General features: G+C 36.9%; 1 pseudogene; it reads right to left on the reverse strand.

Annotated features, from left to right (window-relative positions):
- Positions 1 to 257: 257 nt before the first annotated feature.
- Positions 258 to 26508, reverse strand: LOC131844641 (thioester-containing protein 1 allele S1-like; annotated as a pseudogene).

Genomic DNA, 26508 nt, shown 5'->3' on the forward strand with positions numbered 1-26508 from the left:
TTTCATAAAAAAGAGATGATGAAATAAATTAACACAATTTCATACGAGATATGTCGTTTCATTTTTATTTAAAATTATATTTTTTAGGCGGGGTGCCTTGTAACTATTATAGTGGCTAGGCAAATATGCACATGGTTTTGTATCGGATATTTGCAGAGTAAGATAGGAATTAGTGTGTTTTAATGACTTGAAGTGAAAAGGAAAAAAAGTTCATATTTAAGAAAAAGCGTCCATTGTACAGTTGTTATTATTTATTTATATTAGACATTAATTATTATAAAGTATTTAATATTTACAAATAAAACTAGGTACTTTTATTTATACATTGCTTTTGAACAAAACTTAGTAAGTAGGTAAGAAGGTACCTATATTAATTAACATATAGGTACATTTGTCACAAAGAAATTGTTACATAATAATATGTAACACATACACTTAGCGAAAACATATTAAGAGATCATTCAAAATCCACATACAAAAGAACTTACAGATACTTGTATGTTTAGAATTTTAAGGTTTGTTAATATTTTGATTATTTTAGTTATAGACAGGTAAGTACCTACATTTAACACTGAACAGTAATATAATTATAACCACGTACGATAATATGTAGGTAGCTTAGTTATTCTGGAAGTCTCAATGGTTTAACAAACACAATTAACAAAAGTAGATATATTATGTAACGTATATTATATAGATTTCACTGTTCATTTTTAGTTTAAGTCATTCGGTAGTCTATATAAAAAGTGAAACTTTTGTTTTACAAGCAATATTCATTTATCGTACCGAGCTTATCTGGAAAAACCTGTGCGTCAAATTAAATAAAACGTTTTGTTTCTGATTATTAATTTATTACTATTTGCATCGTTTTCTCTTGTTATTAATTTTTAATTAATACGAAGAGAATGTTTACTTATTTTGTAGCTATCGTGCGTCACAATTATTACATATTGTTAAGCACTTTGAGGTGTTCTGTATTAATACCTATCAGATAATTATAATAATTAAATATATATGCATCTGGATTACATAACTCAAACTTACACTTCAACTCTCACTCTGATACCTATGTTTTGTTTATCTTACACATGATTTATCACACTTTGCCTTGTTTTCAATTTCTGGATATCTGAGATTAAGATCTCATAAACTATTATAGAATATGATCTAAGGATCATGTTCTATAATAATTTATGTTTCTATTACGGAGTGACCGCAATAGAAGTTCACAACGTCAGTCATCACACACTTATCCCACCAATAGTCATAACATACTGACAGTAAACTTGTCCATGGGATGCCTTACTGCGAATTCGCTGTCGGCTATCGCATTGCAAGATTGATAAAGTGTGTAAAACTGAGAAGTAGCAGTAGGAGGACGTGTGCAGGCGCGACGGGGGCGGCGGCGTCAGGGGCCCCGGGGGTCCCGGCGGGCGCGGGCGCGGGCCGGGCGCCGCGCTGCGAGGCGGCCGCGCCACACGCACGCGCGCACGACGACCACTCGCGGCACACCTCGCACGCGGTGCTCGCCACCGGCTGGAAGAACTGCCGCGCACGGTGACCTGACACCGTCACAATGCTCGCTTTATTACATATAGGTACACATACATTATATGCTACACGAGCTTCTTAAAATGAGAAATATATAAAAATGAATAAATGTTGCTTCTTAATTTGTTTTTATAGATAACTTTAAATGGACTAATTCATTTTAGTAATCATTAGAGGAGACGACAGCCGCACTCAGGCTATTAGAGAATTATATTTTGGCACTGAAATATTCTCCTAATACGTGAAGATTAAGGTGGCAATGACAGTATACATGAGGATGTATGACGCCATTTCTGAGGATGCAACACACCAAGTTTTTCATTGCTAAGGAACCAAGCAGCTCGTTTTATTAGATATAATTACGTAACGCATTCAATGTTAAGGCGACAGTTACCACTTACCATTAGGTGGTCCATTAGTTCGTTTGCCGTTCTATTTAATCATCATTAGTATATATAGTATAAAACATTTTGCGCTATCGCTGTTTGTCCCTATGTATGCTTAACTTTTTAAAACTACACAGTTATAGCTAGTACAGGGTAGCCAGTTAGGTAATAAATTGATATAGTAGGAGTACTGACTGGAGTCGTAGAGGTCGATGAGCGTGGCCCAGCCGGGCCGCTGCCAGGCCGACGGCGAGAGCACGTGGCGCGGCCAGCGTGGCGCAACGCTCGGAGCGAGCGGCGCGCAGCCACGCCACCACGCGCTCGCCGCCCGCCTGCAGCCGCGCGCCCACCACGTGCCGCCCGCTCTGTGCACACACACACCACACACCATTACGTATCAAGATAGTTCGTGTAGCGCGCAGCGACGAGACCACGCGCTCGCCGCCCGCCTGCAGCCGCGCGCCCACCACGTGCCGCCCGCTCTGCGCACACACACACACACCACACACGATTACGTATCAATATAGAACGCGCAGCGCGCAGCCACACCACCACGCGCTCGCCGCCCGCCCGCAGCCGCGCGCCCACCACGTGCCGCCCGCTCTGCGCACGTGCACACACACCACACACCACACACCATTACGTATCAATATAGAACGCGCAGCGCGCAGCCACACCACCACGCGCTCGCCGCCCGCCCGCAGCCGCGCGCCCACCACGTGCCGCCCGCTCTGCGCACGTGCACACACACCACACACCACACACCATTACGTATCAACATAGAATGCGCGGCGGCAGGGCCAGGCGCCACCACGTGAATAGAAAGTGAAAAGGCTTAAAACATACGCTCTATCCTATCACGAATTAAAGAGTGATCAACGTGTCCTGTAAAGGTAGCTAAAGAGAACAATAAAGCGCGCACGGGCCGTCCACCTTACAATTGTGCCAAAAATTACGACGAACTATACGTCTAAGTCTTATTAATTAGCATCACATAAAATAATATAAAAGTAACAATGTGTCACTTGTTCTATTGTAGTTATTTTTGCACTTACCGTTAATTCCGTAAGTGTATTTATATCGGCCAAATATCCAGATGGCAACTGAACGGTAAGGAGAGTAAGCCCACTCTCTGTGTCATTGCCTTGAGCTACAAACCTAAAATGCAAAATGCATGTATTAGTTTCGTTTATATTATGACATGCATAAGAGAACTAAGGATATAGGATAAGAATAATAATGTTTAAGATTTTTATATGAATACAAATAACAAAATATAGGAAGATTAAATGCAAAACAGTTAGTCCTGTTTATTTGTTATCTTTTTACGACTGAATGGCTAATCGAATCTTACTGAAAATTGACATGAATTTAGATGGTATTATAAAGTCGAGCATGGTTACCTTTTATCTCAAAATAAGCTGTAATATGGGGTGTATACTTTTTGCAGAATCACGCGTAATAGCTAACATCATAAACCATCAACAACTACAGGTACCCTACAGTTGGCATTATATAGCCACTTACAGATCATCTCAACATTGTAAAAGAATTACCTGCCGAGAAATGTTACACGTATAAGAAAATTTAGATAAACAGCTACTGAATATAATAAAATAAATTTCAAACCATTACAAACTTCACGCTCGCATGTTCCAGAAGTGGTTTATGAAATGATTGTCACAAATATAAACTACAGAGTACATAGAAGTTGGTACCCGACACAGATGGAGAGCTGGAGCCGGTAGCTGGTGGAGACCTGATCGACCCGCGGGTCGAGGGTATACCGGGGCCACGCGGCTGTCACGTTCGTGTAGCCCTTAACTGATAGACCCAGCACAGCGATGCCGCTGCCTTCTGATACGGCGCTCACATTATGAACGTTGCGAATCTGTAAGAGTAGTCGTAATAAGATCAAGTGTTCGTAATGGGGCCATTGCTAAATTTCACGCGATTTCATCTGGAAACCATCGTGGTTAATGAATGCTACTCGATTTTATCTTCCACTGTTGCTCCGTCAGTTTTATAGATATCACCATTTTTTCAAAAGTCATACAGTATTACGATGAAAAATAATATGTTACTATAAATATTATTTATATTTATACTCTCATTATTTTTCATCGTGAGTAATATTGGAAGTCTGGTCGTGGCAGAGTTTTTATTCTTTCGTTATTATAAATTTTACACGTCTGGTATTTTCTAGAAGTGTTTATTGGAATACGTTATTCCTTACATATTTTGGTATTTAATGCTAATTTCTGTATAATTATGATTTTCCTATTTATTTTTATACTTCACCACAGTTTAATCCTACATCAATTGATTTTTGGTTACCAATATTTAATGACGTCTTAAGATATCGTCCCAAACATTATCTTCATTGCATCTTCATGACAGAGTCGTGCTATACATACATATATAATATTTGGAACATAGATTCATTTTATTTATAAGATACATCAAGAATAACAAATATACTCAGTTTTATTGTTTTTTGTATGTTGTGTAAATAATAAACGTGGTTACTTACTTGTTGATTTTGCATTACAAAAGCATTGCTTGGTGTAATTTGAAACTGTCTGGGTTCTTCAGAATCACTCACGTTCACTGACATTCTTAAGTTACTTGATATTCGTATGGATTCAGAAAACTGAGCTAATGCATCGACCTGTTAAGTATGCAAAAAGATAAAATTAGATTAATATACAGATTATTTACAATCATACTAGCGGCGTGATTCGACGTCGTTTAGATATATACATAGGTATATATAATATTGGGATATAGTGTAGTTACATATAAATGTTTTGTAAAAATATGTGTTAATGATATAATGAAATCCGTGTCCTACCGTATTGCGTTTAGAAAAATCGTGGAAATCCTTAATAACATTCTAAGAGTTCTAAAACTCAAATTGTGACAATGATCGTTTTGAATATCGAGTTAAGGGAGTGAGGACTATTAGTACCTAATTAGCTAACCCGCGCACCTTCGTCTGCATCACATAGCAATTAGTCGTATTGTCATGAAGCCTTCCTCGTTGAAAGGGCTAATCAACACTGAAGATTTTTTCTTAGTTCCTGATATTTGAGTGTTCGACCAAATAAATAAACTCTCCAGCTTTATAATATTAGTATACATAATTGCTAGAGAGACGAACTTCTAAGCATTTCATGGATTCACCATGCAGGTGCCGGGCCCATCGTGTGGCAGAGAGGGAAACTCCAAAAAAGCTGTTCCCAAATACTGACATTAATCGTTCGGGTTTCTTTCCCTACGTAGCCAAACCGTGTGGGTGTGGGGTCCACTTTGGTACTAAAGATGTACGTATGGTGCTTCCATCTGCAGATCATGATGACATAACATATCGTCGGTTAAATAGAAAAATGGCAGCATTCAAAATGTATATTGTGTACAAGACAAGCATTTCAAGTTTTTTTTTAATATAAAAAAAAACAAAATATATATATATACATAAATTATGTTTTGCTTTAAAGTTTTAAATTTACACAAAAGTATTATATATCATTTTAAAAGTATTTAGATAATGATTAAGACGATGCGGTTAATTTAATCGACTTACATAAAAGGAGGCAATTGTAGCTTCTAATTTTAAAAAATGTAATTGTTTTTATTTAATGAACGATATATAGAGGACCCGGGAGAACTTACCACGTCGGGGTCAGGGTGGCGCGCGGCGGCGGCCCGCAGCAGGTACCTGGCGAATACGCGCGCGGCGGCGGCGGCGGCGGCGGCGGCGGGCGGCGCGGCCAGCGCGCGCGCAGCCCCCACGCGGCCGTGCGCCCGTCCACGCTGTTGTCCCGCAGCCACGGGTTGCGCCACTCCGCGCCCCGCACGGCCCGCGACCAGTACGCACCCGAACCTGTCCAATAACGATGCTTACGTCTCGTGCCAGCCAGGTGGCAGGAATGAAAACGTAGCGACATCTACATCTCGTAGAAGTTAGCAAACGGAATGAAGACTTATGCTATCGCTTTATGAAGAAACGGCGAACGGAACGAACATTTATTCCTGACTATATGAAGAGAAGGACAATTTTCGTACATTTTTATTGAGTTTAATGTAATTTTGCGAAAGTCCAATTCGTGAATTAATTATTTAATATAGTTTAGTTTCATTTAGTATATATGTATTATTAGAAACGTCACGACCTTACTTATGAGCTGACATCGAAAAGTTAATACTAAGCTTCCAAGCTATATCCAAGCTCTAATGATTGCTTAATAAAAATCTCATTTAAAAGCGAAATACGTCCGGCAATATGGGTGTAGACTTAACTGCAATCAGAAATGAGATCACTAACAACAAATGTGTGTAAATTGTTGTCTATATTTTTTGTTACTACCTATTATTGTGTCAAGACGAGTCAATAAAATTTTATTGTATTGAATTCTAAGTACTTAATTGTTATCACTTCACATATAAAGAATTAAACAGCTAATAGAATTCTACTGAAACACCTGAAGATATTGTAATACGAGAACAAATACATGCTTCTTTTATAACAAAGATGCAGATGTACTGGATTAAAATTTAAAAGATTGGAACTGGATTGAAATTTAAAAGACAATCTAAAAGCTCGCGACGGTTATATGATAAATCATATAGATCGTGATGATCGTAACAATAGTGAGGTATTAGAAGGTACCGGTGGTGTTCCCGTAGCGGTCGAGCATTTGCAGCGCGGTGGCCGCGTGCGGGCTGCGGGCGGCGGCGAGCGCGGCCGCGGCCACCGCCAACGAGTACGCGTCCAGCTGCGGCGACAACCCACGCGCGATGTACTCCACACCGCTCTCGATGTTGTCCTTGTACAGCACGTCGCTACCCTGACAATTGATCGAGATTTGAAAACTGACTTTACACCTACGATCTTTGTCGCGGGAATCCGCTTTTACACTGGATTTTTTTGTTATCACGCGCGAAAGATTGATCACAAAAAATAATAAAATGCAATTAGTCACTATCAAAATTAGTGCATGTTCGGTCACCAAACTTACTGCGTATGCTCTTCTTACCATTATTAGACATTCATTCGTATATGAATTCGTTCATATAAGTTCATAAATGTAATATTTTACTCTATAACCATTTTGACTTGACGAACATGTAAATGGTCCATCGAGCCGGATTGATATGCGACCTATGGAAATAGTAAGAAGCATGGCATGGCGTGTTTACCTTGGTCTGTAGTAGCGCGAGCAGGACGTGCGCGGTGAGCGGCACCGGCCGCTGTGCCAGCGGTGCGAGCACGTGCGTGGGGCGCGCGTTCTGCCAGCCGCCGTCGCCGCGCTGTCGTCCCGCCAGCCAGCGCGCCGCGCGCACGCCCGCGTCCGGCGCCGCCTGCACGTGTCGTGCGCACCGCGCCAACCACCGCGCGGAAACCGCTGTCGTCCTAAACATCCATCACACATTGGCTGCCTCTACACATGCTCTTTCACGTGTGAATAGGCTTTCAAGAAATAATGTACATGTAAATGTTGACTAAAAGAATGAGAAACCAATGCCGTATTCTCGCGTTTTTCAATCGTGCGTTCTTTAGCGCCTTTTTTTAACGTAGCGCCTTTTTTGTACGCTTGCGACATCAGTTGCATAACCAATTTCTTTTTGTAATGGCGACCTTGTGTTATATAAGATACACACTAACGTTATTACCTCTGTTTATTCAACACAATATGCAATTGTAATCAAGCAGTTGGAAAGCACATTTTAGTTATTATTTTTAGTAAAAGAGCATTCACTTTATGCAATATGTGCAAGCCTACTGTAGAAATTAATTCCGATTCAATTGCACTGTTGCGTACCTTTTCATGAGCATAAACTCATATATTAAAAACAAGCATCGTATTAATTTCATATTTCGTGGTCGACGAAGGAACTAATTGATATTGTACTGTATTAAGTTTAAACAAACAGTATAAAATTTGGTTAAAATCGATATTGAAATCACGCTCCACTGTTAAAAGCAATAAATAACTTACATAATTAAGGCCCTAACAAATCTGATTTCTAAAAGTGACTTACCATACATCTCCTTCGACTTCACTGTTCACCTCTGGTGCGAATGAACCATCTGGGCGGCGATACGCCATCAACCGTTGGAAACCGGTTGATATTAGTGAGTGGATCTTTGTAGGCACCGGCTGATCTTTAATCTACACAATATAATGATTTTTATTAGCACATATTTATTTATTACTTTATACCTAATAAGGTAATATTGCAGGTTAAAAGAAAAATCATTGTGTCAAAATTATTTCAGAATTCAAACGTTTTTAACAGTTTTTTAATATGGAATAAAGAATGATGTAAATACATAAGCGATAAATAAGTAGTGCCGTGTTTTGTGGGTTCAGTTTCATTATTTTTATATATATGAATATATATATATTATGGTGACATCAGACATCCTCTAAGATGTTTCCGAAAAAAAAATAAGTAATAATATTCACTGTTGTACCAGAAGGAGTAGGCATTGTCAAATATCGCTGTCTCTATGATTAGTTTGGTTTGTTATCGGTGTTTCTATAGATCACTAGAATCTGTCAGAAACATTAATGCCTGAAGAAATTACTATAAAAATATTTTCGATGTCTACTAAATTTACCCTTACCCTAACTTAGACCGAAAAGACTGACCTTTCGGTCTAAGTTAGGAAGAAAGTTAGAAAGCCATAGGCCACGAAGCTAAACGAGCTTCGTAGTCAATATGAAATATAATAATTAGCGGAGCAAATATAATCATAAAAAATATATAAATAATATTTGTACTACTGCATACATAGAGGCAATAATGAATGTGTATGTGTGCGCAATAGAGTCCTTCTTCTACCTTCAAGTAGTCGATGAGTACGCAGGCGAGCGCGAGCGGTCGGAGCGCGTGCGGCGCGTCCGCGGCGGGCGCGGGCGGGCGGGCGAGCGCGGCCGACAGCGGCACGGCCAGCGGCTCGCCCGCCGCCCACACGTGCGAGCCGCCGCCCGCGCCACGCGTACCCGCCGCCGACCACAGCCTCACCCACGTGCGAGCCCCGCCCGCCTCCACCATGTCCCACGACCACGCGTCTTCCTCGTACCCGTCCTGCGGTCACATTGCCACCTCGTTACTAGTTCTACGCCTTACCAATATGGTTGCCAATTTTTCTATTGACTCGACCAAGAAATATAAAATTAAGTATATTGACTAAATTTTGGTTTCAAAACATCGTCACATTTTGACGTGTAGTATATAGTGGATTGGACTGATGATGATGATGACGATGATATATTGTTAACACCAAATTAATACAGCGTCAGCATTAGGGAAATATTTATCTATTTCTACAACATATAGTATATAAATCTGTCTTTAGATAGAAAAATAATTTATATTTAGAGGTAACATTTGAGTCTGTATTCAAAGATACCTTAACGTCGATGGTTCGAGAAACAGAATGGGAGTATCCATTCCCGGTGGCTTCGACCATTACGGGAGCGCCGCCATCGCGGATGATCGTTACAAGGAACGCCGTGCTGGCCGTTCCCTGTGCTGGAACCTTCACGCTGGTTCGCTGAAATAGCTCGATTTCTGAAAATAAGAATTGTTTAATTGTATCAAACTTTTTCTAACCTTTTTTTTATGTAAACCGTAAACGTCGCCTATATTTGTGAACTGGGTTTTTTTTTTTTTTATTTTATTTGTTTCTCTAACACTATTCTTTCTTATTAACTTCAGCTGCGATTTGATACAGCAGAAGTTTTCGTAGGGCTAGTTGTGTTTCACTAGGTGTTTATCATATATATTTATATAGATGACACACATATACATAGTTACATTATTTATATAATAAATAGTTTATGTTTATATATACATATATATATGCTATTTTATATCTTTACATATAATATTATATTTTATGTATTTACGCATTTATAGTCCTATGTGTTATTTATCTTTTTTAAATTATTCACTATTGTTTTAGCAAGTGCATCGTAAGAAGCCAGTTTCCGGCTTCGTAATGATACTAATCAACTTGTAAGGGGAGTCAATTTTATGTATTGGGCATACTTTTCATGGTCGTAACGGGCTCTTCCAAAAATAGGACAATTATTGAAGAGATGTTCAAACGTTTGCTCACTGTTTCCATCACATGGGCAGTATGAATTGTCGGTGATGTGAAAGCGCATGAGATAACTCTTGACGTATCCGTGTCCAGTGAGAACTTGACTGAGATGAAAGGAGCGTTCTGTTCTGGAGAAGAGGTCTCTTATATTGTTGAGATGGGGGAGGAGCTTCCTGGTGTGTGAGCCTTGCTCAGCAGACATATACCTCTTTTCCCATGTAAGGAGACTGTTTTTCTTATATAAAGCTTTAGCATACGACAGTGGAAACTTATGGTAATCAGGAGCTTTATGTAGGCGACAGGCCTCTCCAGCGGCCGCGTCTGCAGCCTCGTTGCCTACAATACCCACATGGCTTCTGACCCAAACAATGTTAATGGGATTGTTAGCATGATGAAGATCTTTATGAATGCGTGAAACAATTGGATGGGTATTGCTGCGATTCTGAATGGCTTTGATTGATGACAGAGAATCAGAGTATATGACTGTATGTGAGTATTGGTGGGTAATTGCCCATTCACAGGCTCGGGATATTGCAAGCAACTCAGCCTGATACACACTGCAGCTAGAATGCAGCTTAAATTTTTTCTAGTGACCGGCACAGTGGCTTCTGGGTTGCAACACACGAAAGCCGCTCCTACCTCCCCTGTGTCCTGTTTGCTGCCATCAGTGTATATGGCCACTGTGTCAGGTCTTACAAAGTCATTCGCCTTCTCCTGGTTATCAGCAAAATGGAGGGGGATGGTAACTCTAGACGCAGGGTGCAGTAGTTTGTGCACTGGGGTGGGCTTTTCTAGTGTTATATCCGTAGGTAAAAGATCAGTAGTACCCAATAGTCGAGTTCTTTCTACATTTGCCACTTCCCAGATTTTTAAATCTAGTGGAGTGAACTGCGCCAATGATAGTGCGGCTATGGTCGATACAGTTCGAAATCCTTTTATAGCTTTGAGGGCAAAACTTCTTTGCACACTCTCTAGTGTCTTGCGGTTGCATCTTTTCTTGGCAGCGTGCCCCCAAATACCCGCAGCGTACGTGACTATTGGGTCAATAACCCCATGGTAAATAAAATTTACATTTGCAGGATGCGCTCCCTAGGTCGGTCTTACGTACAAACATAATCGTTGGAATATACGCATGGCCTTGTCAGTAACATAGCGCACATGAGATCTGAACAAAAGCTTTTCATCGATAATTACTCCTAACAGCTTGATTTCCTTCGTAAATTCAAGGACTACGTTTTCCATTATAATTTTTGCAGATTTGGCCTTGGGAGTGAATCCTATCAGTTGTGTCTTTTTGGGACCAAAAGCAAGTTTAACACCAGTTCCCCATCGAGTGGCTATTTCCAATGCAGAATTGGTCCTGTCCTCTAACAATTTCGTATTCGGCGCTGTTACCACCAAAAGAACGTCATCCGCGAAAGCTTGAATATGACAGCCTAGAGGTAGTTGTATTTGCAGAAGCTCGTCTAGGATAACATTCCACATGGTGGGTCCACAAGCGGAGCCCTGCACGCAACCTCTAGTCATACTTTTAGTGGCTCGCACTCCCGCATAATCTAGGATAACAGTCCGTCGCTGTACATAGTCATGAATAACACCGTATAAATTCTTAGGGCAGTTGATACCCTTCAGACGCGCAAATAGTGCCGGCCACCATGCATTGTCAAATGCAGCTTTGATGTCTAGGGAGACAGCTATTACTAGCTGACCCTCCAGCTTGGCTCGAATAACTCTATCAAGCGCCGTCTGAATGGCAGCTGTGGTACCCGTTTGAGTGCGAAACCCAAATTGCCGGTCGCTGAATTTATTTGTACTTTCTGCATGGTATATGACCCTTTTGATAAAAAGCTTTTCTAGCAACTTCCCAAATACCGGTAGCAATCCCAAAGGACGAAATGATCCAAGATCGGTATAATCTTTTTTTCCCGGTTTAGGTATAATTTTAATGTAGGCCTTTTTCCAGTAATCAGGGAATCTTTGTAAAGTCAGACATCTATTATATATATCGGTAACCAGCTGTGGAAATAATAATGTGAACTGCAGGCAGATATCTGAAGTAAGACCATCCATCCCAGGCGCCTTCTTTGAATTCATATCACGGAGCTGTTCGACTATCTCCTCAGTGGAAAAAGGCAAGTCATCATCAGTGTGTGGGGCTTCAGAAGCTGCTTGGCGAGTTTTAATATGAATTGGTAATGAGTCCGGTATGTCTTCTGGGTAAAAGTGCTTTAGCAACGCATCCGCTGTTTCCTGTTTATTTGTGGTATAGTTGTTGCCAACTTTAATTGTAGTGGGTGACCTCTTGGGGGCTATATCTTTGAGGAGCCTGTTAGTAAGGGACCATACATTTTCTTTGTTTTGTAACTCACAAAACTCACGAAAGCTTTGGGTACCACTGGTGTCACATTGTAATTAATTTTAATTTATTTATAATTTAATTAATATAGATGATGATGCGTTAACATCTAAAAGGACTAAGGTATAAGGTGCATCCGTACTTCATTTTCTTCCCTTTAAGCTTAGCGGCTAAAATTGGTGAGACTGAAGTACCCACAAAAATGACTTCATATAAATCTTCCTCGGTACTTTGTGAATAACTTGCAACATTAAGTTAAGATAATTTATGTAACCGTTACCTAGAATCCTCAACCTCTATTTATTTCTTAATAAATATTAGAATAATTTTTATTCAAATATATTGTATTGTAACCTTTATTTACAATCGTTCTTTATGATTATACCAACTCCGTATGCTCTTTTGAAACAAACTTTACATTATTGTGATATTTTATTGCAAAACTACATTAGGAATAAGAAAGTGAGTACAAAGAGTCTGAAACTCAAGACAATTTAATAATCATTCCATAATCTTTTTTGATCCCTATTCAAATGTTGGGAATAGGTTCCGATAAATTATTTTTACTATGGTGAAGACATTTATACTTACTTTTAGACGAGCCGACATCATTGTCCAATGGTTCGAACTCAAAGTATTGTTCAGAATTATGGAACGTTACTTCAGCGGTAATGTCGACTGTAAGGGTACTCTTCAGCATTACGATTGCAGCCAATGTCTCCCCTTTTTGCATGGTGGTTGGTAGTTCCAATGTTACGGAGAGCGGTAAAGTAACCGATAAAGTGGTGGGTTCAGCTAGACCGAGACCCAAATTCGGATCTATAGCGAAGCCTCCTACTATGAGTTCTGAAGGTAAGCCTGGGGATCGAATTTCACTTGAGTCCTTGCCGTCGGAACTAAAAAACAAAATAATACCGGTTTGTAGAACAGTGTCAATAACATTGAAGTGATAATAATAATATGCATAGATAGTTTTTAGTGGCTGTAATCCCAAAAATAAAATTTGGAATAAATATGGCAAAAGTCCACAATAGCACCATCTCTAGGATAAGTTTAGCGTTTATCAGTAATGAGTTACTTTGTAACTTAATAGACAAACAAAGTTTTTGGTACTTTCAAGATCTTTGAAGTCAATAAGTCGATGGCACCTAAACCACTAAACTACAACGTATTTAATCAAGTTAATAATAATTTATAATTTATTAGGTATAAGTCTGTTTGCTCTTTTTAATAGCTTTAGCTTTTAACATCTAGTATGCCCACATTTTGCTGAGTATATTTTGAATCCAATTTGTTAAGGCGGCGAGCTTACCGCCGTTTCTCGGATTAAAAATGGCATTTCAAGTTTAATTTAATGTAGGCCAGATTTGTACTGACGACGACCTCTTGGGTGTACCTAATTGTCTTCTCTCTCCGCTTAAGATAAATAATAGTAGAATTCTAAAGCATATGACATACCCAACGGTGAAGTTATTGAAGACTCGTGTGGTGTGCGAGACCGGCGGTAGTACCTCCGTGAGGTAGAACCGCGGCGCGGGCGGCGGCGGCAGTCGGCTGAACGCGTACGGGCCCGCCAGCGGCGCGCGGGTGCCTGTCTCCACTTCACTAGACTCGTCTGCCGTACGCCAATTTAATATTAAGTGGAGACAAAATATGGCGGGAGCGCAGGATGCGATCTTCGCTGTGGATTTCAGGGGACCTACTGGATGGGGGGCTCGTTGTATGGGGAAGTTTTGGTGTTAGGGTATACTATTAATTACTTAAGTTTGTGGATGTATCGATACGATTTCCTTCTACATGAATTAAACACGTAGAAAACATTTATTTCATTGGGAATTTACTTCAGAAAGTGTAAAGAATTCGTTAAAGTATATTTACATGCAATATGTGAGATTTATACAGCCAAAAATATTGTATAATTACCGTTGATGATATAGGATATATGATAAGGATTATAGTTGAAATTGGTAGATTGTATTACTTAGTATAGTTTCAAAATATGAGATATGGCCTTCATAGGCAAATATAATTTTAAATACGTAGGACATAACTGTGTATGGACTTCAAACATTAAAAAAGAAGTATACTTAAAATATTAAAAATCACTTACCCCGTTTATTACTCTGAATTATCACTCCATCAGTTAAGATTATGACACCAGCATTCTGTAACGAATATATATTTTAGTCGAGAATATCGTAAGAAGCTACTATGAAAAAAATACATCATAGTTTTACATAAAATTAACAATATCTAAGTGTTTATGGAAGTCTAATAAAACAGAGACGGTGATTTGTACGTATATGATCTTTATAATAACATGCTAAATTTGTCATCCAAGTTGTCATGTAAAATAATAACACTTACCTGGAATACGTCCATGGGACTGCTGCCTCCTATGTCAACCCCAGCGCTAGGCAGATAGTCCTCGTTCTTAAAGAACGAATGCTTCAAACCTATGAAGCTCTCTACTTCCCGTTCGATCTAAAAATTTACAATAAAAGAATAAAAATAAATAAATAGTTAGTAGTGAGTTCTTATTCTTTTTTCTGTTCGATATTGTGGAAAGTAATAGGAATTATAATTTAATTTATTAAGTAGAAGAATATTTATTCTATGTTTTCCGTAAATTGAAATATCGTTACTGCCATAAATATTACGTTTATATGAATTAACGAATTCTCTACAAATAAAAACCCCAGTCACGAATTATTTTTAATACTGTCTTGGAACGTGTGAGATATTTGAATTTTCCTCATTCGAATTTAGAATACCAAACTTTTTATTCGTCGAATATTGGCGCGAAACATTACGTTATTAATATTATTGTAATTTACATCTTTATGAATAAAAAAGAATAAGCAATAGTTGAACCGATATAAAGAAAAATTTCATTTTCACGTGTAATGATAATAATTTTCTATGTAGGTATATTGTGTATTTATTTACAAAACATGTGTTTGTGTATTTGTATTATTATCTAGAGCACATAACACAAGCTCTGGTTATAGCTTGGAACTAGTAAAGCTGGCGTTGTGTGAATTGTACTGAGGAATAATTTATTTATACCTACCTTCCCGGCATAGCACGGGTATACATGTATTATACATATAAACGTTCCACTTGAAACACTCTATCTATTGCTAATAACTGCATTAAAATCTGTGGCGTACTTTAAAAGATCGGAAGCGACTAGATTTTATATTATGTACCTATATAGAGATATCTCTTTATTCGTACTATATTGTTTTATTCGTACTTTCATCTATGTTCAGTAGAAAGGAAGTAGTTTCAATTTCATTTTAGGCAAGCGTGGTATAAAATATTAACCGTGTTGATGTCGAGTCCGCTGCCAAGTCCTGTCGGCGATGCGAGGTGAGCGCGCGCGGCGGCGGCCGGCTGCACCAACAACGCGGCCATGCTGCCCGCTTCCGCCTCCACCTGCACTTCCACCACGCTGCTAGGCCGCACGCTGTTCACCGTCGGTCTCACTGACACCTGCATATAAATAATTGTCGTTTTTTATCTAATGCGACTACAGTAATTTACTTTAGCAAATGTGAATCGGCTTTTACACAGGGAATATAGTGTAAAGAGAACGAGAAAGACCGCACGCGCTGCCAGCTCATGTATTCCCGCGTTCCTCAATCGTCATTGCTTTAACGCCTTTTTGTAATAAATTATTATCATTACAAAACGCCTGACACCGACTATAGAGTAAAGACAGGAGTATTAGGTTATTGATAGTTCAATTACAAAGAAATAATTTTTTTGGAATAAACAATAGAATTAAAAAAGTAGCGAATGCCGTGATTCATTCCCGCAAGGCGCGCAAAGAGTGACCACAAAGAATAGAAAAATGCAATATGTAATGATATTATTATTATGTTTATGTACATGTAAATAGTGAAGTACCTACCTTATGTTGTAATAAGTTCCGCTGCGGCGCGTAAACGGCGGTGGCCACTATGGGATACCTGGCGGCATCGAGCCGCGGGTACCAGGCCAGCAGTATGCAGCCCGGTGACATCTTCGCCGACACCCACACCGACACGTCCACGCTGCGACGGACCGGCTTCAACTGGAAATAGAGTTGAAAAATTACATAGGGTTTTTGTTATAGATTAGGAGACAATTAATAGCACCCACAACATCAGAGCAATTGCAAGTGCGTTGCCCGCCTTTTAAGAAGAAATAAGGCCTTTTCTTGAAAGATTCTGAAGAAATGTCGCTATCATGTTTATTTCCACAATATATAAGTATCCAAATTATTGCATAACTTATACACTCGATGATACAATTTACAAATACCCGTCTCCCAGTGGAATAATTTAAGCAGGTTGGAAACGTTATGTAGTGTGAATTTCAGTTACTAATATATAAATTAGTATTTTTGAGTATTCAAGGTACTAAGTCAAAACAAGTGACATAACTATTCAAGTAACGATTAATAAGAAATCGGCTGTTATTTTAATCCATCAGGCAAGCAAAAAAGAATAAGCAATAGTTGAACCGATATAAAGAAAAATTTCATTTTCACGTGTAATGATAATAATTTTCTATGTAGGTATATTGTGTATTTATTTACAAAACATGTGTTTGTGTATTTGTATTATTATCTAGAGCACATAACACAAGCTCTGGTTATAGCTTGGAACTAGTAAAGCTGGCGTTGTGTGAATTGTACTGAGGAATAATTTATTTATACCTACCTTCCCGGCATAGCACGGGTATACATGTATTATACATATACAGTGACCTCAGTGTTATTTTTTAAGTGTATTTTAATCCTAAGGACAATATCTGTAATATTTTTACTGATTTTCTTAGAAATAAATCTACGATATTCTTACATATAGGTATTATCTTTTTTAAACAATCTACATGAATAGTCCAGTTAACAATAGTCCTGCTGAGTATTGTTGTTATCTTAAAAATGTTGACGATAAAAACAAATTGCAAGCAGATTATTGCTAGAAAATGTTTTTTTTTTTTATCTTTGATACATATACAATGACTAAATCAGAAGCAAAGAGTCGAAATGTTATTGCTTACCTCCAAAGTCTTGGCAATGAGGATATCGCCACGTCCAATAACGACGTAATGTACCAAGTCCATTGGTTCCGAAGCAGTTATCCGAGCACGCATCTCGTCTCCGACTGCTGTCCCCCGTGTGAGGAGTTCCACCGTTAGGTACTGGTTTGCGGACGCCTGACTACTTTGCACGTTTACTACCCGCTCTGTTATTTCTTTGTAACGAACCTGCAAGACAATGTTATATTACCAAGCGTCAGCTTTATTTCCCTTGATTATACCATGAATGCTGAACTTACAGGGCACATAAATATGACATGTTAGTACTTCATCGTGGATAACAAGCATCAAATAATGACGTGATCTCATTGCTATTGTAGTTGCTAATGTATAGCTAACGATTGCCACTTACACACAGTTGCATGATCACTTTGTTTAAATTACAGTTCCATAAAAAAAACAAGATTTGAGGATATATGTAGTAATTCTTGTTAGAAATAGTAATTATGTTATAAGTATAATTAGTAAATCACGGGATCTTACCACGTTTTTCGGTAGGTTATCCGTGATCATGGCGGTTGAACACTGCCGAAATATCGGGAACTCAATAAAAATAAAACGTGGTATGATCACGTTATTTACCAGCTGTACTATTAAATGGTACATTCAAATTGGCAAACATGTCGATTTTAATCTGTTACAATTTAAAAAAGTTACCAATCATATTACATAATAAATGAGCTGATCTACTTAATCAATGGCTTATATGTACTTTCATGAGTTTTTATATTGCATTTTTTATTCACAATTAATTTGCTTTTGTATGTTAGTGTTATAATAATTTTTACAATTAATTCTGCTATTACATTTATAATACCTGTAAATTTAGCGTTGAGTTGGTATACGCCGGTTCTGGTACTAGAGTGTATGTGGCGAGGCCATTTTTCTAAGAGACAGTGGTTGTGTTGGATGGAGCGCCTTCGTCCCAAAGACGCTCCTCTGTAACTTCGCCACCAGTGTTCATTACTTCACCTGATGAATCTGTCACCTCAATCTAAGGAAACCATGAACATTAAATTATACTTTTTTTAATGTTTATTTTATTATTCTGGGCATCAATTTTTAATAGGCATAGGTAAAATAGGTATGTGATTATATTTGTGTCTATATACAATAAAAAAATATTGGTTATAAATAAGTACTGTGCTAGTATACTCGGAAAACAAAATTATACAGTTAAAAATATGTATTGATATTCAAAACTGTGTAATATTCTCAACTTGAGCTATGTTAATTGTGGCACATACACTAGAATTGTTTGAAATTCACAGGAAAGTACAATGTGAGTTCAATAAACTATTAGCAGTTACAACAAAAAATAAACTGCATGCCCGATTGGTGTTTGGTAGAGTTTGTAGGTAAAGCCGCAAATAAATTACATTTCAATCAGAGGTGACTGTTTGTAGTTTCAAATACATATTATTACTACGTATACTATGTATTATTACGTGCGATATTTTGTAAAGCAGATTAATAATTGTATTGACGGAAAGTTACTTTATGAGGTGACCGACTATGTAACCTATTTTATTCACTTTATGTCACACATCTGTTTATAATCCGTACATAGGTAATCGTAATCTGTTAGTTAATAATAATAAGTAGTAATATTTCTATAATACCTATTGCCAAAATTGGCAATATTATAGAATGGTTATATTTTTTTATTTTATTCTTACGCATAGATAAATAAAGTTAATTTAATAATGGAAAACATATTATTTGACAAAATTATTGAAAATGCTGAAATCATAAGACCTAACTTGTAAAACCTAATATAGCTTACTACTTGCGTAATTTTCAAAACTATACAAACGTCAAAATTTATAGTAATAATTTCAAATACATTCACCTTGTCTATAAATATACATTAACATCATTAGTAGTTGATTAATTTTTAAAACATAAAATACGAGTTCTGAGATACTACTAACTTGAACATTGTAAGGTAGACTAGGCTTGAAGTACTCAGGCGCCGTCACCTTCAACCTGTACGGTGTCCTCAACAAAAGTATTCTCGATGACACGTTTTGTCTGATGAGTGTATCCTTTTCCTCAATAACGGCTTCGATAACCAAAGGCCTCGCTTCGTCTTCCGCGAGATCTAGGTCAGTTTTGAGGTCATATGTTACTTGTGTGTTGCCATTGATTTCGACAACTTTTCGAGACGGCGATGAAAACACTGGTTGTAATAGTCCCGAGAAGAAGACAATGTATGCAGAAATAGTTAATTCCCCACGCACTGGTAAACCATTGAAATGCCTGAAACAAAATTACTAATGATATACGTAATATTCCGTCTATTTGCATTCAAGTTACCAATTTGTAGGCTGATATAAAACGATATTAAAATTACTAGAGGTGTACTTCCATGAGTATTCCCGCATTCAAGGTTGTATAAAAAAAGTTAAACTTTAGTTTAGGCACTATACAACTGCAATAGGGAGCGTTGCTATTCACAATTATGTGACTCTCTAACGAGACCAATACACTTCGGATTACCGACATAAAAACTTTTACTTCTCCCCACAAGTAATAGTAGAAAGTATTGTTCAGTAAGTAATATTGACGCAGTAATATCTGTTATTGTTTTCTGTGTTGAACGTTTCAAGGAGAGAAGATGCTATATTTAATAATATCGATTACATAAAACATTATTTATTGCGTTGTATCTGTGTATATACAATGTCAATAGATGATTATTGCTGCAAAAAAAACAGAGGATTTAGGCATTCAGGTGAAACGAAGTGTTTATTATGTCTCATAGGCGAATGAATAATTTGTTTACAGATATAGACAAGATTGTGTTAGAGCTAATGAACCAAGTAAATATATTTGAGCAAATAGTTTTTGAAGGTCTTTCAAAACACGAAGTTAATATGTATATACTTTTATATAAGTCAAAGATTTATTAGTTATTATTATTATTTAGATTTATCGTATCACGTATCGATAAAAACATGAAAAATGATATCGTCTAAAGTTCAAACAAATGCTACATACTAATTACACATAAATAAATACACATTTAATTTAAGAATTTGAATATATTTATGTTGTAGTTTTATATATTTAAAGCAGTAAAAGTGTAGTATGGATTGGACAAACTGAAAACTTTGTGATTCATAAAACAGAGCCGTATTGTTATAAATTAAAAAATATAATTTTCTATATATAAATCAATGATTTTTTTTTAAGAATAGTGTATCTAGTATAGAATTTCGAGAAGGATGAGGAACTGGAACGTTGGCGTTGGTTTTGTACACGTATGTACCAGGGTGTATACACAATAATATTTTATATTCAAAGTACGACCGCGGTGGTCTAGCGGTAAACCGCTAGCACAGCGCCTTACTTCCGATGTTCGCGGGTTCGATTCCTCGCACGGCACAAACATTTGTATTCATGAGTATGATTGTTTGTATCGGTCTGGGTGTTTTCTATGTATATTATGTATGTATTTATAAAAAAATCTTTGTATTTGTATCAGTTATTTAGTGCCCATAATAAAGGTTTAGCTAGCTTAACTTGGGTCTAGATGGTGCTGATGGTGTGAATTGTCCTAAGATTATTATTAAAGTAATACATACTTAGCAGTGACATTGATGTTAAATCGTCCCTCGCTAAAAAGCAGCTCTTTTGGCATTTGTAGATCCATTTGGAACTTGGGCATCACGTAATCCGCCACTAGTATCTGTCGCGAATATGTCTGCCCACGTATTTCCACCTGTTATACAATACCACATTATGCAAACGCTTTATATCAAAACTGTTGAGGCCACGTCGAAGTGAACGAATTATATCATCCACATAATTAATTGCTTCCTACAGTACATAGCTATTATACATTATTCGTAATTTCAATCTTAATATTCAAAGATTTCGGTAAATATTAATTTCATACTTTAGTAATCGTTGTTAAAATTATCGCTATAAAAAATCTTTATTGTTAAATTTAGTTACATAATGTTGAATATTTTCAAAAGAATTAGGAAACAATAATATATGCGGTTAGAAAATTGGAATGAACCTGAATTGTCCATTCTCCTAGTGCCGGCTCATCGGCAAGATCCAACAAGTCCGTGAAGACGCCTCTATCCAACGGAACTGCGGCCCACTGCCTGACTGGTGAACCTCCAGCATCCAGCACACTGACGTCCACTGTACCGGTTAAAGGCAGCAAGTATCTGTATTAGAACAAATGTTTTATAGTTGACTTTAACGATATATTCTGTAAATGCCTACCTAATTAATTTAATTATATTATGCTATCATTGAGACATTAATTTTCCTCGGTATGTAATGCGGACCGTTAACTAAAACTTGCTATTACTTACCTAATAATGAGGAATTAGCATAATAATATTGCTTAAATGTACACCTACCACATGTTCAATTGAGACGTTAGAAGGACGCATATTATTACTATTATATTATTAATGTAGAGCAATAGTTTACATATTGCTCTAGTTGTTGCTTCAATTAATTTTCCTATTGCTGGGTATGTCTTAGTACTAATGGTACTAATAAGTTTCTTTTTTTGTTATGTGTTGTTTGCACACGTGACGAGACGCATATACTCAATGTGGTAAATCGATCTATAAGAATTACATGAACAAGGTAATCCCAATAGGTTTGTAGATTCGATACCAGGAAGAAAGCTTTCCATTTGCTAATTTCCCCGTAAGCTAATGGTTTGTATGTTATATTAAGTAGTAAGTTGTTGACTTGTGTAACTATTTACTATGTTGCTCCATAACCTGCATTGTTACCATTGAGGTCACCGACCGCGTCGTAATCATTACGTAATCTTACACGCATGAACTGTTCGTGGCCGGAGATGGCATCGAAATTGAAAGTGTCTCCGCTAGCTACGCTGTTATTGGCTCGTGAGGTGTTAATGAAATTACTACAGAAAAACCTAATACCAGTCATGTTAACTGTAGTCTGACGCGTAATATCACTTACGTACTTTTCTAATTTTAGTTACTGACTTCATTACCTATGTTCTGCGTAGCATAATCTAAGAATACCATTTTAATATTGAATGTATAAAAATGCAATATAACTTTTCACTTAGGTAGACTTTCTTAAAAGTCTAAATCTCACTTTATAGACGACAAACTGCTAGCTTTGTAAGCTGTGTTTCGGTTGATGGGTTCAGTGAAATTACAAGGAGGTATCATTGGACATACAGTGGCTTCAGAGGAGACCGCGTGGAGGCGACCTTTGCTAGTTACGGAGCCACTAACTAGTCTTCAATACTAACATCGCCTCGCCGCAGTAATTGTATAATTGGTAGTCAATGTAACTTGTCTCTACAACACAATATAAGTATTTACTAATGTACATTGGTGTGCATTACTAATTTATACTAGAGAATAGTAAATATACATGTATGTGTAAAAAATTGCAGCATATGTAGTTATGATATGACTCACTTGTTCAAGGCGATAACGCGTAAGTTGATGGTATCTCCTGGGTTATACACCTGTTTGTCGGTCTGTATGAATATACAGAAACTGCGTGGTTGGTATACTAGCGGCGCTGATGATGAGAATAGAGGCCCTGATGTGGACCGCGCTATTAATGAATATTGTCCAGGACCTAGTTCACCAATCTGTCAACAAAACGAATAATTATGTATGAGAATTTGACTGGTGGTAAGTAGGTATGAACAATCTCAGTTTCGAGCGGTTGCGGATTCAATTCTGTTTCAATTGATCGGAGTGGGAGTTTTATGTAATGTGGTTATTTATAAAAAAATATTTAAATATTAGTATTTTTAGTACAATACTTATTCAATTTAAGTATATTTTAATAGGTATCTAGGTAAATATACAACAGAAAGTCCTGCAGTGCTTTTGGTATTATAAATACGAACACGAGAAAATAACATATTACTTGAGAAGAAAACAGTATTCTTACATTGAACTCGATGTGTCTAGACGTAGCGGCTTGTATTTGCACCTCTTGTCCTTGCGTGAACTGTTCTCCATTGACCCGCCTTCCCTCTACAGCTACGTAAAGATTGTGGGCGCGGGAGCCACCAGCTATAGCCACGCTATACGTGCTGAACGGTCTCAGCACTTTGGGACCGACCACAGATATACTAAAACATAAACATATACATAATATCTAATTTACTTCCTCCACAATTATACTGATAGTCAGTATAATACAGTTTTTTTAAAAGACTTATAATAACAGTTACTAAAATAGTTCCGTTAATATTTCTTTCGTTTTAACATTTCATAAAACTTAAATAGATTCGTTGTTCCAAAACAAAGATTACGACTAATTAGCAGAGGTTTCTATTTATACGCATAATAATTTTATACTGTTACTTATAATTCTACGATAATAGTTACTCTTGTCACTATAAGTTTTAGTCAATATAAAATAATTATGATATATAGGTATGAAATAAAATATAGTAACCTATCTATAGACGGTATACATTTTATTCATGATATAACTTACCATTGTACAATAGGAGCGGCCAAAACCACAATGGAGCAGTATATTAAAAGTCTTTGTGCCATTATTCTGAAAACATAACCGTAGAATATTATTTATTATACGAGTATAAGTGTGAACCTGTATATGACGGCAGACCAAAATTAATATTTTAAGGACTTGTTTTGATCCAATAAATTATTACATTAATAGCATATATTTGCACTGTTATGGGAGAAGATTTATTAAGTGATCTTTCACTTAATGAATCTTATATCTTCTCGAGTTACCTTAATAGGTCAATTCTGTATAGATATAAAGTACTTATAATGGGCTACTTTGAATCGCTTTAAAAACGATATATAATAAAGAACAGTAACTGATATGTATATAAAGTTTTGTAATCTATATGGTTTATAAATGTTAGTAATATATTTTTTGTCAACGATGGTGGTTTATTTTTTAAAATCTAAATATATATATATGATTTGAATATATTCATACAAATGTGTATGAATATATCCAAATCACATACAATATACAATATTTTATATCAAGTTATCCAGTGTGTTAATAAAACAAATACAGGTGTTTGTACCCTCAATTGAATTTGACCTCGTGAGACAACTTATGGAGTATGCGTATTTATTTGATAACATTTTCTTCATCTGTATGGCATGACGCATAAAATAGTTAGTTCTACGTGATTACAACTGCAAAGAGAGATTAGAATCATGATCGAATCTGACATTGAAGATTGATCAATCGATTATGAGATTTGTCTTGGGAATTTAGTACACTAGAAGCATTTCAACAATGTAACCACTAATATAATAATCAGAGCAATCATTTAAAAAGTACCTGTAATCAGAGTCATATTTTGAAATGGATATGATCATGCTCATTCATAAGAATAGATTTTGTCACAAAGAACAGTTACTATTTCATACAACCTCTTCCTTGTATGTGAACAGGTGTACTCATTGTCATATATCATGCTTTTTCCTACAGGGTAGTAATGGATAAGCTGCTTTTTCCACCAACAATTTTTTTTTCCTTTTATGTTGCAAATTAGGTACATTCAAAGATTCTTTTCTTTGGAGTTTCTTCCGCAAGAAACGTTTTTTAAGATATTATGCTTTAGTAATTATACGACTATACCTATGTATATGTCGTGACTCTCGTTTATAATAAGACAAATTAGTTATTTCATTATGACTCTAAGGCAAATCCTTAGAATCAAAACAAGATCGTAAAATACATACAAAAACTGTATTGAATGAGTCCTATATTTTTTTTTGTAAAAGGTTTAGTGAACAGTAGTCGAGTTGTAGTTGTAGTTGATGTTTAGTCATCTACTTATTTGATAGAATCATTCACACCTGATATATTGTCGTGATCGTGGGTGAACTGTTTGTTGCATATGTATTTATTTCACATATTTGTCATACTTATTGAGCTCATCGTCCTTGTGTCCCAGCACGTCTGACTCATTACGTCAACATTTCGCGTTGGCGGAACAACCTTTTTTAATCAATATGGTAAGGCAAACTTGAGTTCAGCCCACATACCCAAGTTTTTCAATATCTAAAACACTTCTAAGAATTTAACTTATGTCTTCAATTGTACATAGGTTGGTTTATAAATATAATATATATATATATATATTTATAATTAATTAATAAAAAAAATAATAAGTTCATATGTTTTCTTTTACGTGCAATGAAAACAGTTTTTTTTACATTTAAATAACAACAATCATTATATTTATATATCATTATTTATAATAAAAGTAGTTACATACCCAAATATATTCTTTAATTTACTTTAAACTAACAATAATAATTTTATTCTAAGTAACAAGAGATTTAGGTCCCCTATGAAATAGTGATTGCTGGGAAACTACAGCTACAGCTGGAAAGAATGAATGAGACTAGAAAGGTACATTAAGATAATATACAATAAAAGTCTAGAATATATGTATATATCTCTACGTCAGATTTGTACGTTTGCAGATACAAACTTTCTCTTAAACAGCGCAGCACCACGCGGGTGTGTTTACCTCCAAGCTTAACAAAACAATCGATACAGAGAGCGCTCTCGATAATACTTCCTAACTGAACTCATCTGAATACGCACGATTTCTATACCTACTATAGTAATGCAGTAAAACTTCAACACATCACTAGTAGCAGACTCTAGAGGATATACAAATGACTTATTGTATACTCTTAAGCAACCCGTAATACAATCCTAGTAATTCACGTAACACCATATACCACTGACCTTAACTATCAAAGCAATCACTTGTAGTTTTAAAAATTATCACTATATCACAGTAGGTTTAATTCGGTGTTCATAGTGGATGTGATGTCAGGTTGGCGCGGTACACCGAGTCCGCGCAAGATACAGTTCGACAACTGACTGGTTGTGGCGGCGCCTGCGCAGACCGCAGGTGGGGCGCCGCGAAGCCTTGCGAAAATCGGCCACCACTGACCGTGCCGTTGCACCTACACTTGAAATTTTCGAACCCATAGATTTGC

This window comes from Achroia grisella, unplaced genomic scaffold (assembly GCF_030625045.1).
Source record: "Achroia grisella isolate CSIRO2021 unplaced genomic scaffold, CSIRO_AGI_Agris_v1 utg41105, whole genome shotgun sequence".
NCBI lineage: Eukaryota > Metazoa > Arthropoda > Insecta > Lepidoptera > Pyralidae > Achroia > Achroia grisella.